Raw genomic sequence first — 24873 nt, 5'->3', positions numbered from 1 at the left:
ATCAAATGGAAGAGAGACAACTGAATTTTTCTTCAAACAAATTGAAAATCAGTTCTTTTTGGCAAAAGGTTTATCTTTTCATCCTACTACCCTACTGCTACTCAGAGTGCTTCCGTTAGCAATACGCTGGGTGATGCCATGTTCACAAATGCTGACAATAAAACAGACCACGGCTCCAAAGTAAGAGCACCCCGTGCACCCTCACGTTGGATGCAGAGTCAAAACCAGATTTTTGAAATAATTTAATTCTAATCAAATTCCTTCAGAGCTTCTAAAAGCTGTACCATACCCCACCGCCAAAAAGTTTTTTTACTCTTTCTGGGCTGAAGTAAAAAAGGAAAAATCCATAAGTGTTTTTTTCTAAATGTTATTTATTTCCATGATGCCAGCAGCATACACAGAGTGAGTTAGCCCATTCTAACCATCTTCTTCCCCCTATCTTAAACCTTACAGCAGCAACCTGATTTTATTTCAGGTTTGAGAGAAACACCACTCACCTCTAAGTTCAGACTAAACATGAGAAATTGTAGCCAAAAAGGAAATTTTTTTGAGAAATTTATGCAGGAAGATATAAAAACAGTGGGTTAGAATGGAATGACTCTTTCAACTCGAGTTTATCATGTTTACGGTATTACTCAAGTTCTGAGGAAACTAATAAGGATCACAAATCTCACCAGCATCCCATATTTTAGGGCTTGAGTTTTCTACATTTTCTGCTGGTTTAAAGCCCAACAACAAAGGTTCTTGATAGAATAAGCTCTAATGTTTGAACTACTGTGACATATAGAGATATATAACCTCACTCTTGGGTAACCAGGTTTCCACTGCAACTTTAGCAACAAATTTCTTCCCTTCCCTGCCACCTCTCCTACATCCCATCACAGCTCCTATGTTTCAAAAGCTGAGCTCCACATCTGTAATATATTATGTGCATAATTTGCACTTAATTACCAAGCACACTGATTAAACCATGCACAACAATTAAACTTAATTAGGTTTTTTTTTACAGTGCCTTCACTATTTGACTGAAACACGCCAAGTGTCTTATCAGTTCTAATTGAAAGGCTTGCTGGAGAGGTTTAGCTTCAAGTGGGATTGCTATTTCTTTCCAATTTCAGGTGAAGGCAAAACTGGGGATTAACAAATGTGTGTCAGTCTGTGACCCAGCATGAGCCACTTTGCATTCCCAATTGTTTCCATCTGTATGGCAGCAAATGTTCATCTCCATGCTATAAATAGATGACCAGGCTGCCCCCACCATGAAATTAAACAAGTTCTGTTGCACTTTGCAGGAATGGGGTTTCAGTTGTTATTATGAGTTAGGCTGTGAAATGCAAAGGGTATGCTGAGTTTGGAGTAATATGGGTAATAATCTGGGGCATTGTTTTCCTCCAGCACATAATTGTAGCTGCTATCATAAAAGGAGAGAATTTCACAGGCTTTAGTTAATGAGGAAGTTGAAGAAGCTTAACTGGGAGTACAAATACAGAGAAGTTGGTAGGTATATTCAGGGAGCTATTTTTTTTTCTTAAATTGGAGTAGTTGTATGTTTATGCAGTTAGAGGGCTTGATTCTTTTTCTCTAGAGAACACATAAATATTTGATACCTGGAAAGTGTGTTTCCTATGTCAGCTACTACAGGTAGACTTTTGAGTTAATCTTTGCATGAAATAACAAATATCACTTTATTAAAGTGCAGTCTTACTGGGGCTGCAGTTGGAGCAAAAAAGTTGTAAATTAAAGGAAAAGATAAAATAGATTCTCTGGCTGGTAGTTCATCACTTAGTTCAAAGAAAACAAGTAAAAATAAAATCAATGTTCACTGTTGTGTTTCAGCACTGTTAATGGGATGTTTGTAACTAAAATCTCTCAGATTCACTGAATATTTGAATTTCTCTTACACTGTTTTCCTCGCAGTTCTAGACATAGTCCATTCTTACCCACACTTCTATATCTTTACTTAATGTTCCCTCTATTTTCCAACTAAGTGAGGACTGTTTGTATATAATTTACATACTGCTATTGAAAAAAAACCCTTATCAGTAAGCCTGAATAATGCAATGAGATAAATATGAGATGGAGTTCAGAGACACAGGCTGTACTCTTAATTCTGCTTTAAACTTGCATCTAATTGAGTCAGGTTGTCATCTTTTTTCAGGAGGAAGTACTTCATTATTTGTTCTATTAAATTCCTTAGGCAATATTAAACTCTTCTGTGGGGCTTTTTTGAACAGTAAGCTAGTTCTGCTGCAAGTGGTAGGTTGCATGTATGCAGATAAGCAACTTCTGATTCCAGTAGCATATAACCAATTGTTTAAAAAATCTGCTTCATTGGCAGAAAAAAGCATTGCAGTATTTTGATTGCCGTCAGATCCACTGGCGATTGGAGTCTGTTGAATAAATTCATAGGACAATGCTTTTGGCAGATTTTACAATATGTCTTTTACTGAATGATTTGACTAAAATGATATTCATCTCTTTCCCAGCTGATAGTATTGCTTTGGTAATTTGCCCATCCATTCCACGGGAGAAAAGAAAGATTCCTGTGAAATCTTTCAAATAATAATTTCAAGCAAGAAATATTTTCCTTCAAGTCACCCAATCTGGTGGTTGTGGAAACTGTAAGAAAAGCTACACTAGGAAAGTTCAGTGTTCATACACAGTGCCTCAAAGCAATAGAAGTTATTTTCTTTTTGCCCCTATCTTCCCCCACACACACCCCCACACCCCCACCCCCCAGAATGACTTAGAAATAATAAAAGTAGCAGCATGATTTAACTCCAAACACGCCCTGGGCACTCCAACAAAGTGGGAAAAGCAAAACTTTCCTGTTCAATTTGCAAAGCAAAATTGCAAAGCTTTCCAAAGCATCTCTCGGCGAGGTCCACCTTAAGAGACCGGCCATGTGGGTTGGGGGCAGACATCTATTTTTAAACAGCAGGAGAGTTCAAGACCCCTGCTGTGGTTAGCACGGAGCCTCCTTCCAGTGTTCCCAGTGATTCCTCTCCGTGAGCGTGAAATGCCATAAAGTGCTGCAGTGATGCCTTTATGAATGGCCTGTTTGTCTCCCTCTCCCTTGGCAGCCCTTTTTTTTATTATTATTTTTTTCTTCCCCCTTCCCTTTTCACCCCACACTTGTCCAGTGGCCCAAAGCAGTTTAGCAGATATGGCAGCTCACATGAATTATGAAAATGTGAATATGGCTCCGCTGACTCGTACCCTGCGTGCTGGCATTTTGTTGGGGGGGTGGTGGTTGTTTTTTTATTTTTTTTTCCACTGCAAAATTTCTTCTTTGTGAAAAGGTAGAGGACAGGGAACTTCTTTTATTCCTAGACGCATGACTCTGGGCACCTCACATGTTTAAACAGGAAAAATAATCGGTCAAATTTAAATAGTCATATCCCAATATAACCCAAATGCAAAAGCACTCTCCATCCCCAGCGGCTCCAGCTCCACTTATGGGTATGCTCAAACATGCAGTGTCTGGATCCTACAGTCAGAGTCTGGATCCAGGGGTCATTTCTGCAGGTGGTATTCATCTCTGAAATAAATCCATCTCTGGGAGACAACCAGGATCAGGCAGTTGGAGTGCCCTTCTTCATGCCACCCTCCAAAAAGACAAAATCGATATTCTGTGCTCTCTGGGAGAGAGGAGCTTAAAAAATGTTGGAAGAATTTGTTTAATTAGGTGGCCTAGCAGTTCATTTCAGAAGGCTTGCTGGCAAATCACCTAGCCTTCTTCCAGGGCTGATGTTAAAATCTGTTTCCACATTTTCTTGGGGGGGGGAAGGGGGGAGGGGAAAAAAAAGGTTATCCTTCACCCTTTCCAGCAAGCCAGGAAAGCTTGAAACTGAAATAGTGGCTTTATGCCCAGACAGAGAGGAACTGAAATAAATATGAGCAGGGTTAAGAATTTTCTTTATTGAGAGCACCTGCTCCAATTTTATATGTAGCATTGCTAAAAATTCCTTCATTACGGTGTGCTCAGCTCTGTGGGAGTTCAGTGAAGCTTTGGTGCTGAGAAAACCCAAATGAGTCCTTGGGACCTCTCAAGGGAGAGGCTTTCCCTGCTCTCCTCCGAGGGGGTTAAATGCCTCCAAAGGCCAGGCAATGGCGATGCTCCGGAGAGCTGCAGGTGGGGATGGCGTCTGCCCTGGCTGTGGGTGACTTACAGGGCAAGGGAACTGAAAAAAAAATGAACCAGCAAAACCTCCCTGCTTGTGAAGTTTCATGTCAAACGGCAGTTCTGTTGCTTTTTGCAGGTAGCCGCACACCTCCTGGGTGTATCAGGCACACCTGAAGGTCAGCAGATCCTTGTACCTGCTCAAACACCTTCTCAATCGGAGCGTGTCGGAGGAGCTGGCTTATGAGCTTGTTTTGTGATGCATCAAATTCTGACATTTTGTTGTCGCTGTGATGGGAGAAAGACAAAAGAAAGACAAAGCAATAGGCAATATATTCTTATTAATCAAGCTGAAGTAGCTGGAAAAGGCATACATCAGGCAGGCCAGCTCTCTGGGTCTTCAGCAAGAAATTTCAAGCTAATTTCTGGACATAAATAACTGTTTCAGGTTTAACTTGATAATGTTAATCAATTAGCCTGAGACTTTGCCTGAGACGGCAGCGTTCTTTTGACTTTTGTCTGAGCGTAAAACAATTAGGGACTAATCCTGTAAACTGTATTATTTTTGGAGTTGAGGCTGATTACTTACAGACCACTCAAACCTTCTGCTACTGCTGTCAAAGTCTAGCTCTCCAGAGATCTTTTGCTGTACTTGTGATGATCCAAGGACACACAACTTGTCTAGGAAAAAGCACGGCCTCTGCCTACAAACCCACTTCCAGCTAAAGTCTGTTTCTATATTTTTACATGGCCTCACAAAAACAAGAGGTGGTCTTCGACTTTGGAAGTTTAATATCAGTGTTGACAAGGAGTCTCTCGGTGGCCCTGACTGTTTCTTGCTTTATTGCACCTTGCTTTCCCCAAACAGACGGTGACTCCTTTGTTAATGGTCTGAAAATACTATCCACAATAAACTTTTCAACCAGGTCAAAGCCTTTAGATGACAGAAGTGTTTTAGGAAGTGCTGTCTGAGCACTAATAAAAATGATTATGCATAAGGAAACAGCAGCATCCTGGAGATGGCCAACAGATTCAGTCGAACCACCGTGCTTTGCACAAAGTACCTCCCCAGCTGCAGGCAGAATTGCTGTGCACCAGGCTGATGCCTCCTATAGAGGTTCCACAGACCGACCACCCCAGTGACTTAAACAGCCTGTAATCCGGCATGGCTAATATGGGGAACCACAGGGCAGATGACAAAGGTGGCTCTGCATGTGCTGGGAAGTGCGAGAGGAAGTTTGGAGGTGCAGAGACAGACAAAGACCCACTGAAGTGGGAAATGGCTGGGGCTTCCTCAATGCTGTTTTTTTATTATCGTTTTTTATTTTTCAAATGTGAAGCTGAACGTCGAATTGAAGGTGAGGAGGGAGGCTAGGGGAGCAAGGATTCAGCGATGTCACCACAGTGCAAGGCTGCAGTAAGCTAAAGAGTGGTGACCAGCAGTAGTAAAAGAGAGAACGGAAATGTTCACAGCATTCTGGCTGCTGGGTGCTCATTTTGCCTGGGGCATGGCTGGCTGAGTCTGCAGTAAACCCAGGGGAAACCTAGCACTGGGAACCGGTCATTTCTGTTGTGAATAGCGGTCTTTTCAGAAAGATTGCCTTGACAATAAATTTTATCTGAAGGGCTGGCTCCCTCAGGTCCCCTCTACGTGCTAGAATAAGGGAATAACCTGTCCCGATGTTATTAGACAGCCTCTGTTAAAAGCCACATTTTTTCCAGGCCCTGCAATGGCAGCTTAGGTTCACCAACATAGCAAAAGACAGTTTTCTGTCTCTTTTTTTTGCACCAGATCTAAAAAGCCACACTCATACCCCATAAAGCGCAGATCCAGTATAAACTGGGAAATGAGACAGGAATGCTGCAGTGAATCCACACCTGACCCACCGCCAGTATCTATTGCTTGAAGGCATCTGCAGCGTGCAGACCGGTGGCGAGCCATCAGCGAGCTGCCACCCCGCCGCGTGGGAAGTCGCTCCTGCGGCTGAGGATGGGTAGGGCTGTGGGTGGAAAACAAGTGTGTGAGGCTCCCTGGATCAGCTGCTTCGTTCGGATGTTTCCCCGGGAGCTGGCAGAGCCTAAGCCTAGGAACTGGCAGGGATCTTTGCTTCACCGGGACACAAGTAATATTCTTGAACTTACAGAAATCACAATACTTTGCTGGAGGATAAATCTAATCAGATTGTATCCAAAGGGTCTATCTATAAATTTTAGCCACAGATGTATCTCATTTTCTTAATACCTAAGCTGCTTAGAAGCTTTAGCATATTTATTTTTCTTTCGCCCCTGCAACGTAGAGATACACTGTCCCTATTTTACAGCTGGGGAAGTTACTCACAGAGAGACTTAAGTGTATGTATTCATGGGAGTCACTGAGTAGAACGGAATTCAGCATGGCTGGAAAACCCACCTGAGAAGCTGGGTAAATACTTGGGCAAGTAGCTCAGCGGTCAATGCCAGGAGGACCCGTGCTAATTCATTGAAAACAGGCTTAAGTGCATCTACTTGCACTCCCTGCAGGGTAGAAAGGGTTTGAATGACTTAGTCAAGGTGATGCAGGGAGGCCGGGGCAATCCCGGGAGCTGATCTGTGTCCCCAGGCTGGCGGCAGCTCCTGCTCGCTCACTGCCCGGCGGGCAGGGGCTGGCCAGCCAAGAACTCCGAATTATGCGATGGCAGCTGGATAGGAGGCTCACGTGCTAAAGGGCACTAAAGTCTCTGGGGTTTGCATTCTCTCTTCTTTTTCCCCTGTAGCTGTGTAAGAAGGCTGCACCAGTCCAGGCCAAGTTATCGAACCTGCTGTCCCCTCCTGTCTCCCAGTGAATCAGGCCAGCTCAGGGAATTTGTTGCTTTTCTTCGGAGACTCAAACAGGACCTTTTAGAGAAGCAAGGGCACAAAGATAAATTAGAGCAGCAACACACGTCCGACCGTGGGACCACAGCAGAGACCATTCCTTGAGTCCCAAGTCCCTGAAGGACAGAAACCTGACAGGAAATCCAAAATCTCTTTGCAATCCCCTAAATATTACAGGAATGAATGGCTGGCATGGGGGAAGGAATGTTGGCTGGAAGTGAAGCTTTTTGGTTTGAGCTTTTCCTGGGCTGTGTTTATGTAGCATATAGCTCAGAGGCACTTGCTGGTTTATATCTATGAATGGAGGCACGCAGATAGCATTGCACTGGAGGTGGAGGGGTTGCAGCTCAATCCACTGTTACCTGGAGTTGATTTCTGCACCTGCACAGAGCCTCGGGCAGCGCTTAAAACATTTAAAGCATTTGACTGTGGGTTTATGTCAAAAAGTTCAAAACGTGGCTGCCCTGCAGGTCTTTGTACTCAGATTGTGAAGTCCAAGGTGTGATTCCTTATGGCTTTTTTCATTTTCCCTGAGTTAAATGGAAGTTAAACCCTAAAAAAAAACCCATATCTGAACCTTTCTCCTGCCAAACCAAAAAAAGCCACTGCACTTCAGATCCAGTTTCCCTCGAGGACAGGATGAGAGAAAGGAAAGACATATGATGTCATGTAACCACTACCAGAAGATGCTCAGATATGACATGGTGAAGGTCCCATATGAACTATAATAGAACATACATAATCGGTCTCAGTGAAATGATGCTGCTTCACAACAGCTACACATTGACCCCTTTCTCAAGAGCTCTGGCTTTGCCAAGCTTCAAACTGCAACTATTCTTTGTCTTGGGGCGGCATTTCCCACCCTTCCCCCTCTTATGAGCCATCCTTGGATGTATTGAAGAGCATCACTCTCAGCCAGCTCATCCCTGCTCTCCCTGGCTGGGCAGGACCCAGCACCCTGTGTAACCTGGGGTGGCCGATGCCTGCTGTGTACCAAAGGCGCAGACCTGGAATAGCAGAGGGCTCGATTTTATGAGGCATTTTGGAGCCCTTGGTGTTGAAACGCAGGTGATGAGTTTCCAATCAGATAAGGTGATGGTAATTCCAGATGACCCTGCCATCACTTGCAGGAATCGCCATGCGGGGAATGTCGGGATTAGGTTTCACTCAGAGCCTGGACACATTTATAATGTTTCAGTAAATGAATAGGGAGTACTGTGACCCAGCTGGGAAATTTATGGCCTTGGTTGTGGCTCTGACAGGACTTTGGAGTGAGATATCATGGGCTTTGGGGGTGGAGGCTCATCTTAAACTTAAATTGGGGTGGGGGTAGGGGTGAGAAGCGGAGATAAAGCAGCTGTTGAAAAGCTTAAGCTGTGTGTCTCTGGCTAAAAGCAGCTCGAGAGAACATGCTTGCTGAGGTGTCAACCGCCTACAAAGTGCCCATTAACTGAAAAATATTCCAACCGGGCCCTGAAGGACAGACCAAGTCCCATGTTGGAGGGTCCAGGCACTCGCTCTTAAAATGTGCAGATTGCAGTCTTCATAGAAGGAGGAAGAGGAGGAACAGTTTCATGGGAGGAGAGGTTGCTCCTGACAATGTGCAGTCACATCGAGCCAGGGAGCTGTGCCACACGGGGACCTTTTGCTCCACCGTCCGTGGTCACTTAACTGATTTTCTCTCAGGGTTGGACTGGGGGATTTATTGCACCTTTTGGATTTTCAACAGCATCTGTTACATAATCTAAAATGAACTCTTCAAGGAATGGAAGCTAATCTTTGTCTAAGCTACGTACAATGATATGCTGTGACCTTTCTGACTGATGCTTGGAAAAACTTTCCTTAAAAGCAGAGAGTGAAAAGCAGGGTTTAAAGATTTACTGGGACGTTTACAAGTGTGATAACGTTTTTCAGCCTGTCTTGCTTTATGATAAATCAGCTTTTATTGCCCCAGAAAACCTGGGAGATGATGACCAGAAGTAGAACATTTTTGGCTTTGTCATTGGAAAATCAGACCCAAAGTGTTCGGCTATGAATGGAAGGAAATTTAAAGCACACAACAATCTGCGGTAACCAGTCAAAACACTTGCTGCGTCTGTCCAAACAAAACAAAAAAATGCACAGAAGTAAACAAAAGATGTATTTTTTAGGCCACTGAGAAAGTCGTTATTTTTTTCCCTTTTGATCTTGAAGATTTTTTTTTTTATTATTTTTTCCAAAGAAAGTAGTGAGGTAAAAAAATTAATTTTTTTGTGTGTTAAAAAATATGAATGTTTGGAGAAAAGCCAAGCATTTATGATTTGTTTTATTTGAAAAATTTCAACCAGCTGTACCTATGAAACTGGAAACCAGGTAAAAAATGCCCAGATCTGGGCTTTTTTTTAAAACTGAAAAGTCAACCAAGGTTCATCAGAATGGTTTTTGAGTTTCCAGCTAACTGTCCTAGGCTTGCTGGAGACCAGACCTGGAAAACAAAATCGTAGGAAATCATGTGGGCTCAGCTGAGTTTCACTTTCATTTTTGCAGATAAACCTGAAATACCGAGTTCTGCGGCATTGGTACCAAAAGCAAACTGAGATTTACACAGAAGACTTTCCTGGCTAATCAATACCAAAAAATTAAACCAAACTGAAATGAAATTGTAGTTGCATTGAAATGCGTTGAGATTAGTTTTGTCATTAACATGACTGGGAAGTTGGAGCTTACCCTGAACATTCACCATCAAATCAACGTGACCTCTGACACCGATGTTCGTAAACAGTGCTAGCTATTTTCTAAAGCAGTTATCCCACTGCCAGTTCTCCTAAACCTTCCAGTTGAGGGAAAGCTGATCAATATATCTTAGTGAACTAGTTCTTTGTTGAAAGCCAGCATAACTTAAACCTCTCTCAGGTTTAGGGGAAGAAGAAACAGGTATGTCTGCCCTTTCTTTTCATACTAGTAGCTTCAGAAAGCTCCTTGGGGGTCACCTTTTCCTGCTCCATGTTAACACCACCTCTCGTGGTTAATTCCTGACCTGTGAGTAGGACTCGTAACCATTAAGCAAGGTGCATCAGGTACACAAAAATAGCTGAACAATAGCATGAAAGCCATTTTCAGTCTCAATTCAGCTGCTGAATCTATTTTCAGTGCCCATAGTCTTGCAATTACAATGTGAGCAGTCGGCTACCAAAGCCTCGGTGGCCTTCAGGACCCCCCGCTGGATAGTTCACCTGCAGCTGGGAGAAGGAGTTGATATGCTGGATACGCTGCAAACCAAGATCAAAGAGGCCAATTCTGTTTTTCCAGCGTAATCTACACCTGTGCAGTAGTTTCCCTGGAATCTGAACCATCTCATAGAGCACAGAACACTGAATCGCTGCCAGGAATGAAAAACATATCCCATTTTTCTTTCCTTATCTGCTTGCATTTTGCTAATATCACCTCTCAACCCCTTCCACTCACTTCCAGTGGCTGTTATCAGCAGACAGCAAAGAAATCTTCCCCAACCAACACGTCTGCAACTTTTCTATAGGGAGTTTTCTCACCCATGCTCTCTGCGCACATAAGATGTGATTTACATAAGTGGTGATATAGGGATTCATTATGGAAGTTTAATTAAGATCAATCACTTAACAGGTAAACTATTAGGACCGAGGATGACACAACTTCTCAAAACTCTGGTTATATGAGAGTCACTAAAATGTATTGCCACAAAAATCGAGGAAAACATTCCTTTGACTTGCTGAGAGGAGGTTTAGCATTAGTTGAAAGCCTCATGCTAGTATTTGTTGGAACATATATGTTCATTGCTAAACAACCTGCGTGTATTACAGTAAAAATGAGAAATCAAGAGGGAGAGGCTGACTTGCCATAGGCTATTGATTTTGAGTTCCAAATAAATTTGGTTCCTATTTTCTTTATTACGTTATATGTGTGCCATAAAAAAAAAGTGAATGTATTTCGTTACATCGCATGTCTAAACAAATTGGAAAGCTCCTGGGTAATCTCTAGAAATAAACTTCAATGAGTAAAGCTTTTTTACTTCATCATCTACATTTTATATTCTGTGTGGAGGGAGGGAATTTTCCATCAGTACTTCTTTATTCACTGTGCAAAATTAATTTGATAAATGCAGCCTGGAAGACAGTGCAGTTTTGAACACGATAGGTTCCCAAGCTTAAGGCAAACTGAAGTTTATGCATCATTAATAGTAATATATATGAATTAATACAAAATGTTAATGCTACAGATGCCATGGTGTTCAGGTGGGAATAAGAATATTTTAAAATAGTACACCCTAGATAGAAACCCAGCTCAATAATGTTTGCTACAAACGTGGGAGTTGCTGAGGGAGAAGCCAATATTGCATTCCTCAGGTCTAGGGCAGAAAAAGTGGAGGAGTTAAGATGAAGTACAGATTTTCTTCTAATCAAATCCAGAAGACGTGCTGTAAACCTTATTCTAAAAGATCCGCTAAGTCTGCAGCATGAACATGACAGGCAGGCAAAATTGTAGATTTGATCATTTAAAAACCTGTGGATTCCTGGGGTTTTGGCTACATTAAAGACGCTGAGAAAAGACATGCTGAAAATTGCTGAGGGGTGTTACCAAATCAAGTTGCCAAGGGCTTAGTCTGCCTCAGTAATACAGAGAGCAGCTGGTTGAGCTAACTCCCAGTTAATTACCTCTTCATTTCTGCAATCACTCCATAGTTTGTTTAGGGCAAGGTGGACTGGAGGTTTTGGTGCCCAAACCATTCAATTTATTCATTTGCTGTAGAAAATAAAAGTTGGAAAATAAAGACCTCATTATTGTACATATTTTTTCATTTAATTCATTATGGGCATATTACAAAATGGCTTTGTAATTTGTGTAATCACACACAAATGTTGCATTTTCCTGCAGCGTATTCAGATCAAATACTTGTTTGGCTGGACCTAGCAGGCAATGCTGGTGCAAGCCCAGCTCACTAAGAGTGTCGGGGTGATTGATTAATTGCTCCCGTAAATCTTACAGGGCCAGATCCTGATGGCTCTTCACACTTGGAATGGGGCAGGACTTTCAGAGCCCAGGATACGAAAGGTGCTTTTTACGGGGAAGCCAGCAGGAGCCTGGGGATCGAAGCACTACGTACGCTCATTTATCCAAGGAGGACAATGCAGGTATGACACATCTTCTTCCCGCCATTTAATGGGATCCTTGTAGGAGTGTTTCATGCGACAAAGTTGTATGAAAGCCCCATCTACTTTATATAAATTCTCCTTTGTAGGTCTTAGGGTAACATCTAAGTATGACAGTCAATCCTAACTTCCACTGCTTGGTATAATCCCTGTAGATTTTCCTAAATAGTCGCTCTTTTTTCTTTGTTATTTCTTATACAATACCAAATTACAATCTCCTACAGTGCCAGCCTTGTTTTAACTCTGCAGCACATCTAAAATCAGCATTTAAGAAATGTTTAAGTGGTAAAGTCAACTCTGAGAAGATTAGGAAGTGCTTGGATCCAGAATACCCAAGCAACCTTAAATTGGCCCCATTCTATAAAGCCTTTAAATATCCAATTGCTACAAGTTCATGCCCCTTCCAACTACTGTGAAAAAAGAGGCGAGACCTGCAAAAACTAGTCCATTTTGAGGCACAGCCTGGATTCATTCCTGCTGTACTTTCCATCCAAGGCTTTGAATGAAGTAGGGGGCTGTATGGAAAAAGTCTAGTGTGATCGTGTAATTAACATTTCATTGTGTGGAACCACAGCAGCCCCTGGCAAGAGGGGCGAGCAGATGGAAGAGGGTTCACACCCCCACTTTGACAACTTCTTGTGTGAAATTAGCCTGCCCTTCTCTCAGGAAAGATCTTGAAAGGTTGATACTAATTTATTTTGTCTTAGTGATGAGGAGTTGTGATGGGGGGCTGAAGAGTCACTTGAAAATCTGATACTCCATTGAGGATTTCTGTCTCTTAAGTACTTTACTCCTTCACCTGTTGTTTCCCTCATAAAAATCAGTCCCGAGCTCCTTCAAGAAAACACATCTCTGTTCTTCAAAAGATACAGATGCTTCTTGCATAACACTTCTCATGTATTCCAGTCTACACTGAGAGTTAGAGACTCTCATGTAATGTAATATCTGTTCCAAGCTTTGGACCCACTTGTCCCAGCCATCAGATGGTTCTCCAGACCCTGCCTCTGCATCCCCTATTTTAGCTTTAAGTTTAAAACCAAGCAAAAAACCACACAAACAAAGTCAACCCTTTGCTTTGTTCTGGTTTGTTCTAAAAAACTTCTAACTGCAGTGGGGGGGCCGGCCTTCACTAGCCTTTCCAATGCCTGACCTGACATCTGTTTTCTGAAGGAATTATTGGAATAGTCTGCCCAACAAATAATCCAGCTGGCTGAGTATTCCTAGGTGCTGGATTATAATGCAACAGGGAGGAAAGACATGCTTGTGGGTTTGACATCAACTCTGAGGCGGAAAATGCCATTTAGTGTGAAGTGCTCCAATGTCGCTTTGTTTAAGAAACCAAGTAGGTCACTGTAAGAAAGATGACTGTTCTACACTTACATCTTTCCTGCCATAATCCTCTTCCCCAATTCCCCAAAGAGGACAAAAATATGCAAGATACAGTAAGATGCTTTTTATGTTGCATCTAGCTATAACCCCTGGTAATTCCAGGCTAGTGCTGTGGAAGAAATGACCGAACTTTATTCACTTCATGTTGTGAAATTTTTTAAAAAGTATGTTTCCAGCTGATTTTCCTACTGCTGTACTTGCTTTGCCTGAAATGGTTTTGGCTTCCACAGTCTGGGTAGGTTCAACATGGCCACGAGGGATTTGGAAGACCTCACAGGGAAGACCTCCTACAATCAGCAGTGAATGCTGTCCCTTGAGCTAGTAAACAGCTTCTTAGCTTCAAGTAGGTATTGCATCAGTGTCCCGGGAGAGGGATCTGCTCTTGGAAGGGTCTGCTTTCCTTGAGCACTCTCAAGATCTTGACCACTCTTTCACCAAAAAGATTTTATGTGAGCATTGCGTCTGTTCAGTCCAATATCCTGTCAGCATCTGAGGGTATTTCCATCCAGAGCAGGGACAGTTATTTCCAAACCTGAAGGGTCTTTATGCAGAAAGCCTTACTCATTTCCCTGTATTTTTAACATACATACAACGCACTCATTTAAAAAGTGTGTTGCTTAAGCCATCTAGAGCTGTAAATGTCAGAACTCCAACTGGAGCACAGCTCACAGGCCTCTGGTGTTATATGTTGTTCCAGTGACAAACCCAACCCATGAAGTGGGTTGACCAGCTTCCAGTTGATTAAAGACGTTCTCCAGAAGAACAGTCTAATCTGGAGTTGACAAAGGCATGGAAACTATGTCTGCTTCCAATAAAACTCCCTGCCTCTTTGCCAGGCACAGAAGAAAAAAGACCTGCCTTCAAACTCCCGGCCATGAACTTGCTTCATGTTTTAGCGTTGCCACTCTCCTTTCCTTCATGCTGTAAACGTTGCTAAGAAATTACCAGAATATCATCTGCATGCAAAAGCAGTACATTCTTTGACATATTTTCCCGTTTCTTCCCCCATCCCGGTAGCAGCACATTAGTCTGATCTGGGCTGCAGGCTGCTCCTTTTATGCTCGTCCAGTAAACTCCAAAGGCACAAACTGGAAAGTGATTTGGCCAGAAGTGTTATTCTTTCCTCTGTAGACACCCCTAATTGCACTGCATGTTGGCCTAACCTTTAAAAAATGCTTTGGAAGAAGGTGGCACGTTGAAGCTGGTTATTGCTTTCTGATGACAATGCCGAAGGTGATGATTGCCCCGTAGCGCAGTGCATCATGTTGGATTCATTTAACGTATGTTATGTACCCTGTGGTCTGTGATTCATTCGCTGCATTGCAACGTGCTTTTTGAAATCACACTCCAGCAGTGACTTTCTGACATGCGGTTCAAATACTCATTTCTTTTCAGACCATATTTTTATTACAGTGAGTAGATCTGTATATAGCTTTAGACTGCTGCAAATTTCCAAGGGCCACGTCCCAACAAGTATCACTTTCCAATTTCATTCCCCTCAAGAAATTCTGTCAACAGCTTCTCCCAATTCCATTAATCTTGTGTTTTACCATCTTAAAGCCTCCCATTCTCTCAACTCCCTTAAAGATGTGACCAGTGTTTCTCCCTGAGTGCTGACAATTGCTTTCTCATTCTTATGTGGAGCTGCTCTCCCTGCTAAGAACCACATGCAGTTTTCAATAATACCTATTCATCAGTAATGTGCATAGTGAGCCAGGTCTGGATTTCCACACCGAGGTACTGATGTATTTTACATACCTTTCCTTTCTCAGAAGGGATTTTCTGTCTCTGAACACTAAATATGAGAAGCATTTTTCAAATTCTTTGACAGAATGCTTTTAACATATCAGCAGGGTTAATAAATCTTTTCCATTTGTTCTGTTCACTTTTATTCGTAGTGAAGTATTGATCAGGAACAAGCAGGGGTTGTGAGGACAGTTCTTAGATGGAAAAGATATATGGTGCTAGCAGGACACTGACACAAATGGTTTCGCTTGGAGCTGTGGGCCACCGGCCCCAAGGATTTTCTCCCAGCAGCAAGGAAACCCAGAAAGAGAGCAATTAACCACATCAGACCACCAACCTGCCGGAGCTCTCCACTGCATTAAGTTTTCAGATTTGCTTTTCTTCACCCCCTTTTTCACTGTGGTGCTCTGGAATAACACAGGCATTTTAACTCTCCAAAATGCAGGCAGCTGGTGGGGTCAAGGTGACTGATTTCAAGCAGGGACGGAGTGACATAGGGTACAATAATATTGATGCCACAGGAACACCTTGGACACTCAATTTCACCATCTGTCCACGCCATAAATGAATGGTTGGAGGATAATTTGTGAATCCCGCAGAAGTTTGTGATCAGGGGTGGTCCACAGGACAGCCCTCAGAGCAGCACAGTAAGATGGGACTGTCACATATGCAGACTTAAGCACAGTCTTTGCAGAGACCCTTTGGCAGGTCCTGGGATGGAGAAACCTAAAAGTGTGTGATGGGGGCCAGGACTGGGTCTCTGTAAAACACCGCGTTGAAGCAAAGCAGGGAGTGAACAGAGGACAAGGAGGTGAGGAAGAAGGTCAAGAGTGCCACTGCATGGCTGGGAGCTACCCCTGGAAAAAATACCAAAGAAATGCTCATATAACTGGCTTATTGCAGAATTTTTACATGTACAGCTTTTTTTTTGCTCCACATCTCAAATGATGTTAGAAGGATGTGACAAATTCTTGGCTGTCCCATCACAGATGAGTCACTGGAGGACAGAGAGGTCACTCACACCCTCCCACATCTCTTGGTACAAGAACTGAGGTCCCACACCAGACCTGATGTTCCTATTATCTTCCTCTATTGCTCTAAGGGATTAGAGAAGTGGCCAGAATATAACTCACAAAATTAAAAAAAAAAAAAAAAAAACCAAACCAAAAAAACCCACAGAAAATCCTTTTGAAAAGCGTGGTCAAAAGGAAAAATATTCAATGAAATGGAAAAAAACCCTAAAAAGAACACCACTGACAAAAACCTGAGACGTTGCTGACAAACAACAGATCTGTCAGTTTTTGCAAGTGTATTTTAATATTGGGAAAATGAACTATTGGGATGTATCTGGGAGTGACATCCAGGAGATAGCTGCTTTTCTGTGGTCACTTCGCACCATGCTACCTGCTGCGCCTCTTCACCAGGAAAATGTTGATTGATTTTGTAATATTCCAAAGAGTCATCAGGATGAAAAACTGTCAAAACCAAAGGAAAATTGAGAAGCTGAATGCTAACTTGTCCTAATCACCTCATTTTTGATAAAACACCAGACAAGGATATTACCCTACAAATACTCATGGGAGAAAAAAAATCCAAACATTTCTTAGAAAGTCTTAATAGCTCAAGTCCTTTCATGAAGATGGGATGGAAAGACTGGTGGTGGTGAGGTCCATGATGTGAAGGGGCAGGATGATGTTCTGAAAGGAGGACTTCAGACTAAATATCAAAAAACCTAGCAGATATCTTGCGTTGTAAATAGTCTTCTCAGATAGTGGTAAGAGGTCTCTCATTTAGAGCTTTTAAACCAGGCGGTGCCATAGGGGATTATCCTGAACTGGCAAAGCGGTAGCCTGGATGACCTAATCGATTTTCCATTTCCAGTTTTCATGACTGTAATTCTGTGAATTTTTTGTCTCTGTTGCTCGTCATATAAAAAACTTCTCCACACACCATTTTTGGGGTTGGAGTTGGCTTCCCACCCCCCCACACCCCCCAACCCGAAAGGTCTGGTCATTGGAATTCCTGTTTAAAATTTTGGTGACACGTTGTGCTTTTGTCAGTTTTGGCAAGGAAGCAGGGACGGTGCATGTGATCCACCGAGGAGAACAGAATGTCAAAATGCAGTTGTGGCACGAGAAAAGTCGGCGAAGTTTGGAGTTGGGAGTCTATTTTTAGTGGCTAAAGATTGTTCCAAGGTTAAAGGAACATGCAATTCTGGGGAAAGGTGGAGGGAATATTTGCCCTCCCTGGAGGGAATCCAAGAGGATTGCAGAATAAGAGGTCAGAGGAGCAAAGGGAGGGGAGGGCTATCTGTGACACAGCTGTTTTTGAAAACAGATAGAAAAAAAAAAGAAGTTGGATGGTAATCCCTTAAGTCGTATCCCACTGAAGCGTTTTTCAGAGTGGTGGAGTGGAACAAATGTACAGTCATATTTAAGGCATCAGACCACCTACATCTTAACAGATCCGCAAATTGACATTAATGAAGCCATTTATGTTTTTTTAAAAAAATTTAAATTCAGCTGGAAAAATAGAATCAATGCTGAAACACTGGCTTACTTGTTCAAACCAGCTTTCTAAAGCAGTATTTGATATGTTTGCTGAAGAAAAAGAGCAGAAAGGACAAAGCTGTCTAAGGAAGATGTATCTCAGGCAATACTTCCCTTCAGCGCGTTTCTGACCAACAGTGGAAGACCTTAGGTTGTATCAGTGACAAATGCTTTCACAAAAAAAGGGAAACAGCAGTTTCTTTTTTGGCAGAAAAATGAACATTTGGGCAGTGTTGGACCTTTTTGGAGACATTTACTGGAGGTGAAAACTGCTAATGCAGCAAGATCTATTCACTGTAAATTAGTGATGCCTAAACTGGGAAAATAATGTGATGATTATTTTTTTAAGATGCACTTGCAAGCTATGTAAATCTTATATGGTTTTCTGCTTGTATTTGTTTAAAAAATTTAAACTATGATGACTTTTTTTTCTGGGACTCTTTTATTTACTTTTTCAAAAAGAAGGATAGCAACTCAAAATTTGAGGCAGGAAAAGGCACAGGAGCTGCCTAATTTTGCTACGTTTTTCTTTACCCTGAAGAACTGTAAGCCTTCTCCAAGGAAATGCGTAGTGAATGATTAAGCTACATATAAAAACAAAACAGTGTGTGTTACTCAGTGTGTGCACAAGTCAAGCTGCTTTTTACGCGGGTTAAGAACGTGCTCAGAATTATTTCTTTTCACCTGCCAACCCACAGCTACCCACACACGTCTTGGATGTGCGTCTGAGCCTTTCAAAGGTTGTCCTCTGTGTTTGAGGATAGAGCAGAAAGCCAATATTGTTCATTTGAGGGCTATTTTTAATGCCTACATACAGAGAGCTCTCTAGAGTTGCCATAAATATCCTGTTTGCTTTCTTTGTTTCTCCTTCTTTCAGCTCCCTTGGTATCAACCAGACTATTCTTTCTAAAACATTTTACTATATCCCTGCTGCTCCCTTCGGAGGAGAAAATCAGGGAAATACATTTGCAGGGGGAAAGGTATATTTATTCAGCAATGAGTAACTTTTAAAAATAGTTAAATCAATTTAGAACAAACTTTCAACAGCGAACGCGCACCTTTGGACAGAGATCAAGAATGGAAACTCTCAGACCAGAAGGAATTTGCGCAGGATGTAATGAGGAATAAAAAAATGTGAGTGGGTTTGGGGGTGCCAGGACAGAAATAACGCCAGGTCACCCTGGACTGCCAGGCAACATGCTGCCTTTTCTCCCTCTCACACAGAACACAAATGTATAACATTTCGCTGAGAGTGTGAAGTGCAAATCCAAGCGCCCACAAGGATTAATTTACATGCCCAAGCGGGAAGCTGTGCTGGAACAATGAGGCTCTACCCCGAAGTGCTTCAGTACATCACACGTACGCACAAATCCATATGCAGGCATTTGAGTGCCTAAGGAGCGTTTTCTTGTTGCGTACAGAGCATTTTCTTGTTAGAAAAGGCACATGTGATATTGGGCTCATTAAGAGGAAACATATGAAATCAGATCCTCCTTTCTCCCTGCTCTGTTCCGTCTGTCTTTCTGCTGAGTGTCAGAAAAGCAGATTACATTCGTTCAACCTCTGCCCGCAACACTGGAGCTGAAGTTTATCTCCGTTTTCCTTTTTTTTTTCTTTTAAAATTCTTGACTCCCTTATTCAGAAGCTCCTGAAAAAGAGAAATTCTCCTAGTGTAGAGATGCATTTACGTACTGAAGCAGAGGGCTTTTTTCTATTTTTATTATTTTTTTTTTTTTTTTATAAAGCAGATGTTACATTTCTTAGGAAAGCAGTGCTGACCTTTTTCCTGTGTGTGTTCTCCAGGCCGGTGTGTGCAGACTCCAGGAACTCTGCTGACCGCTGTCCCTCGCACCTGGGGCTGCAAAGCCTGCCTTCACCAGGGGGGCTTCACATGAGCCTCCCTGACAAGCTGGGGAAAATGCCTTCCAGCAGCTCCTCTCACCTCATAAAAGCCAGAGTGTGAATTGCCAGCGCATGTGGGAGACCCTGCAGACTCTGGGGATGCCGAAGCTCTTCTGCTCTCCCACCGCGACTGCCCCAAGTCCTTGGCAAATCCTTGCCATTGCCATTTTGGCAGCAGCACTGTTCCCTCCTTGGGTGCTCCTCTCCCTCTTGTGATGCCATGTGCTGCTGAGGACTTGCAGGTGGTGACACAGGAGAAGTGCATCAGTCCCGTCTTCCTATGGCTATACATAATTTTTGATGCATACCGCCTAGCTGATCATCAAGCCTCAAGACTTTTAGCATCAACAGACACAAGCAGCCAAGACAGAGATCTGCAAGCAGGAGGCAGGTGGTGGTTACGTTAACATTGTAGGTGCTCTGGGTAACTGCTGCCAAAGATCTCCACGTTTCTGGGGGAAAGCCAGCAACTGCCACAGTGCAGGAACATGCAGCCGCGAAGGAAAGGCACAGCACAAAGTCATGGCCGTGTCAGATGTTTGTGCTCCTGCAGGACAGATAGCACCTGCCTCCCAGAGGAAAACCAAGGGGAATTGTAGATGCCTTTGTAGCGTTGCCTGCCTTATTAGGTTAAAGGACTCCTGGTTTGGCCTTTGCTCGTGGGTATCCAGTTCCGCTTGCCCAGCAGGTGCTGAGGTATGCTGAATTAAGATGATATATTCTGTGGACAGGTGGAGAAAGGAATCATTTCTTCAGACGAGGAAAAAAAAAAAAAGTGGTTAGGAAGTTTGTCCTATGCTACAGAATAACCACGTCCTTGGATACCAGGGAGTTATAAATTTATTATTATATATGGTTTCTAAGTGTATGTATAATTGCAAGGTTAGCTTGCACAGTGTATTTGCAAATCAGATGTTTGTGGATCCTAATGGTAACGACACATATCTGCACACCCCCGTTCATCTAGGATGGACAGACAACGAAAGGATGACATTGCTTGAATATCTTCTGTGTCCAAATGCAAGGAATGTCAAACCTCAGGTCTTGTAAAATACAATGCCACTGCTGCCTTTAACATGATGCCTGTTAAGAGAGGTGGCTCCTGGAGGTCTGGATGTTACTGATCTGCCTGGGAGAGGGTGAAAGAAGGAGCAAGGAAGGAGGGGAAAAGGGAAAAATTCTCAGGATAATTTGACCTTGGTGTTTTATGGCCTCAGAGGCCAGTGGCTCAGGCAAAGATTTCAGACCTGGCCTACAACATCTCTATCAAATACCCTGATCCCTGGCCTGGATGTCCCCAGCCAGGGAAGCAATGAAACAGCTGCTGCCAGCCTTGGCAGTGGATGGTGGGAGATGCCAGCGCTCCTTGGGGGTGAGGGCATTTGCTGTTTGGGAAGCTTTTGACTTTTCTGAAGAGTGAAGATCCTCTGAGGGCTGGGACAGCTTGGTGGGGAAGGACCGAGCTGCTGCAGGGGGCCAGGTGGCCAAAGCTGGCAGCTAACCACACTGGATGACTTAGTCCTGCTCAGTGGGTTTTTCATCTCGGGTACCAGTAGGAGATGCTGCTGTGTCAGTGACCCTACAACCGACATTGCAAGAGAAATTTTCTCCCTCTGCAGTCCCCCCAAGGAAGCCTGACAGATGCTCACTGGCATCCATTCATCACATGTATGAGAGAAAGGCTCCAACCCCAGATACCTTACCCCACCAGTGATAAACACGGGCACCCATGAAACAAAAAGCAAAGCTTTTGAGTTGCCATCATTGCTGTCAGTGGCTCGCAGTGAAATCTGGACAGAGTGTGGTGTGTTTACACACTGCACACAAGTAAAAATACCTCTCTGTGCACCCCCCTCCCCCAGCCATTAACCTCTGAGGAGTCAGCAGATGAACTGGAGTGGTTAAACTCATTAACATCAGGTTAACTCCCATTGTGAAGCTCCTGGCTTAACATCAGAGGGCAATAAAACACCAAGCGCAACATGATGACTGTTATGATCAGGAAATTTGGGACATGTGTCATTAGAGGGAACAAACAGAGCAGCAGAGGTGTCTGGCAGTAACGCTGCTGAGTGTTCGTTGCCATTCACTCCCCCTCCATGTTCCTCTTGTGCCCTTTATCAGCTTCCTCCGATGTTGGGTGCAAACAAAGTCTGGCCCTTACCTGAGGGTCAGAGAGATGAGAGACAGTGTTAGACAGGATATTCCCAGCATTTTCAATGCTTCCTCTTCGGAGCATTATGAATGTCTGACTGACATGGCCAAGCGAAAGTGCTGCGGGTTCCCGCGGGACCTGTGTGGCCGTAAAACTCACAAACATAATAATAACAAAGTCATAAATTCTGACCTGTGGTACAGTCCGAGTCGAATAACAGCTCCCCAGCTGTGGAATATGTGCCCTTGTTGTGTGAAGGTGGCAGCCCTGGGGCTAAAGTTCACCTCGTATTTGTCAGGTTGTGCGGAGCCAGGCCCCTTTAATGATCTCAAAGCAGCCAAAAGCCCCAGCAGCAGGACAGATGCCCAGCCGTGTTTTTAGCCTGTTATGATTTACCGATTATTTTGTGAGGAGGGAAAGCTTAAACAAATAGCCAATGAGGGACAGATAACGGAGCTGGGGCAGCAAGTGGTGGAGATCCCCTCGCAAAGGATGGGTTTATCACCTGCAAAACACCCAGGACCTTTTATCTTCAGAGCGTTACCAGTGCCTCAGTGTCTTCCAGGCGTGAGGACTGGATGCAGCCCAAGAGGAGGGAGTAATAGCCTGTGGCTGTTTCTGCTTCTTTCTGCAGTGATTTCTTGCTGACCACAGCCTTGCAGCCCCAAAACCCTGAAAAACATCAGGAAAGCTCCAGACCTTACAGAGAGGCAGGGAGCTACAGCGGGTGAATATTAAGGAAGCCTGACAGAGCTGTGAGCTAATTCAGATCCTTCCCAACAGAGCAGAAAGAGTTTGACACATGACAAATGCCCATTTGTACCCCATGCCTGCCTTTGAGGTGTGCGGAGATGTGCTGCTGACAGGGAGATGCACGTAGAAGAGGTCAAGGAGAAACCTTGGTAGTGTCAGCCATCCTCAGGAGTGGATTTTCCAGGGAAAAGGGACTTGGGAAACTTCTTCTTCATCCCCCCATCTCCTCTGTCAGACTGGGATCGCGTCCACCTCAAGCCTCAGTGACAAGCGGGAGCGGGCTGCTCGCCATCCAGAGAAGGAAGGACGAGATGATTTGTTTTTGTGTGTGTTTTTCTTTCCATGTCTGCTGCTTGGAAGGAAACATGTCTGCTTTTAGAGAACAATGCTGCCCAGGGCCGTGGGAGTAAGTTACTGATGTGTGCGAATCCTAACCCGGACCCCGTTCCCAGGCCAGCCCTCGGCAGCGCTCAGCTGAGCACCATCCCCTTGCAGGGGGTTAGATGCTAAATGAGGGGGGCTGGGGGGGGGTGGAAATGCAGAGCTGCAGCCCCTTCCCTCCTTTGTGGGGATGTGGCATTTGCTCCCCCTAAGCTGTTGTCAACAGCGATGCTCTGGGGCTTCTTGAACAACCCCCAAATCCCCAGTCTCCGACCCATGACCTACCCTACCACCTCTAATTCTCTTCCTCTCCTTTCTACCCCAAATGCTTTCCGTTCACTTATCTTACAACTGTTTCTTTTCTTCTCCCCCATCCATACACTAATGGCCTGTTGAGGACAATAAAATGGGGACAGGACAGCAGCCAAACATCTTCCTCCTCTGGAAGCAAGCGCAGTTAAGTCAGATCTCCTCATCTTGAGACAGTGTAACACTTCTGAGAGCTGTGACACTCCTACCACACTTCCCACATCTCTCTTCATCACATCAAGTGCTGCACATCACCCTTCTTCAAAAACTGCCTTTGGAGGCAGAGAGGGCTCCATGGGTTGTTGCAGCAATGTTTAGCTCCCACCAGCCTCCAGGCAGGTCATGCTTCGTGCTGGTGCAATTCAGGCATCAGATTTTGAAGTGAAGCGATTTGGGCTGCAACCTGTTAACTCTGCTCGCAATAAGTGCTGCGTTGGATCTCAGGGGTACAAAACAGCATTTTAAGGATTCCCAGCCAGCTCTCCAAACAGCTTCTCTGGGTAAAAGCACTTGGCATAAATTAGGAAATGCTCGGATAGGCTATAATTCCCCAGGATTGGGAGCAGGAGGTATTATAGAGGAGTCAAATACGATGAAATTGGAGGTATCGAGGAGAACAGGATCAGCAGGAACCGCAAAGACACCTTTGGCAGAGTTTAGGGTGCTACCCATGATCTCCAGGCAAGTACAGAGCTGAGAAAATACATGCCAGCAACAGGGACTAACCAGGCATTTTACTTATTTTACAGCATTTAGCATCTCCTCACAGCTTCCCTGTTAGTACATTGCGGTCCTTTGAGTCCAGCCGTGGCCAGAGGCAGGGAAGGCTGCGGAGGGAAGTTGTCCTCTCTCCCAGCAAAATAAAGCCCTTTGGGGATCCCTTACGGCGAACCTGAAGGTCTACAGATCACCTTTAATATAAACTGTTGCACTGACACAGGAGTGCTTAAACAAGGCGCCTTCACATACACCCTCTCTTTGCCCAGCGCGCTTCTCCTGCCACCCGCCTGCCCCAGCCCGGCTATCGCAGCGTTGAATGGGAGCTTAGTTTTAAGGATAAACACATCCATCACAAAGCTGTTTGGCGTACGCCGGGGCTGGCACTCTCACCCCCTCCATGAAACCCCTTTTGAGGACTCTCTGCCCAGAGACCGCATCTCTGCTCCAGTTTCCACTCCCCAACCTGCTTTTTCCAAAGCTCCCCAAGTGTAATCCCACAGTTTACCGGGAACAGGAAGAGAAGCAGGAAAACAAGGGCCACTTTAACCTCTATTTTAAAGCTATAGTTCTCTCCTGGTTTAGCATATTTAGTTTGGGCACAGTTCTGAAACAAAAGGTATAAAGAAGCCAGGCTGTTGGGGCAGGGGGAGGGAAGAAAGTTGGTTTGATTTTGAGAGCCTTGGAAGATCATTAAAATTTCATAACAGGCAGAAAAAAAGGTTGTTTGCTTATAAGGTCTCTAGTGTTTAAAGAGCTGAGACAAAACTGCCGAGCAGTATATTCCAGTTTATCCTGTGGAATAGGAAGGAATGGCCCCAGACGTAATTACAA

General features: G+C 43.9%; 1 long non-coding RNA gene across 5 annotated transcripts in view; it reads left to right on the top strand.

Moving 5' to 3' along the window:
• LOC308073065 overlaps positions 1–24873 on the top strand; it is a 146933-nt gene that overhangs the window by 46349 nt on the left and 75711 nt on the right. For 4 of the 5 annotated variants that reach the window (XR_013931887.1, XR_013931888.1, XR_013931889.1 and 1 more), the window contains one exon: positions 1–24873. This exon is cut by the window's left edge and continues 3700 nt beyond it. This is a non-coding gene — a long non-coding RNA (uncharacterized lncRNA). The other variant, XR_013931890.1, reaches the window with a different exon arrangement.

Source organism: Falco punctatus, assembly GCF_963210335.1.
Source record: "Falco punctatus genome assembly, chromosome: 14".
Taxonomy (NCBI): domain Eukaryota; kingdom Metazoa; phylum Chordata; class Aves; order Falconiformes; family Falconidae; genus Falco; species Falco punctatus.
The sequence above is the reverse complement of the archived record's forward strand: the minus strand, read 5'-3'. Positions and strand labels throughout refer to the sequence as shown.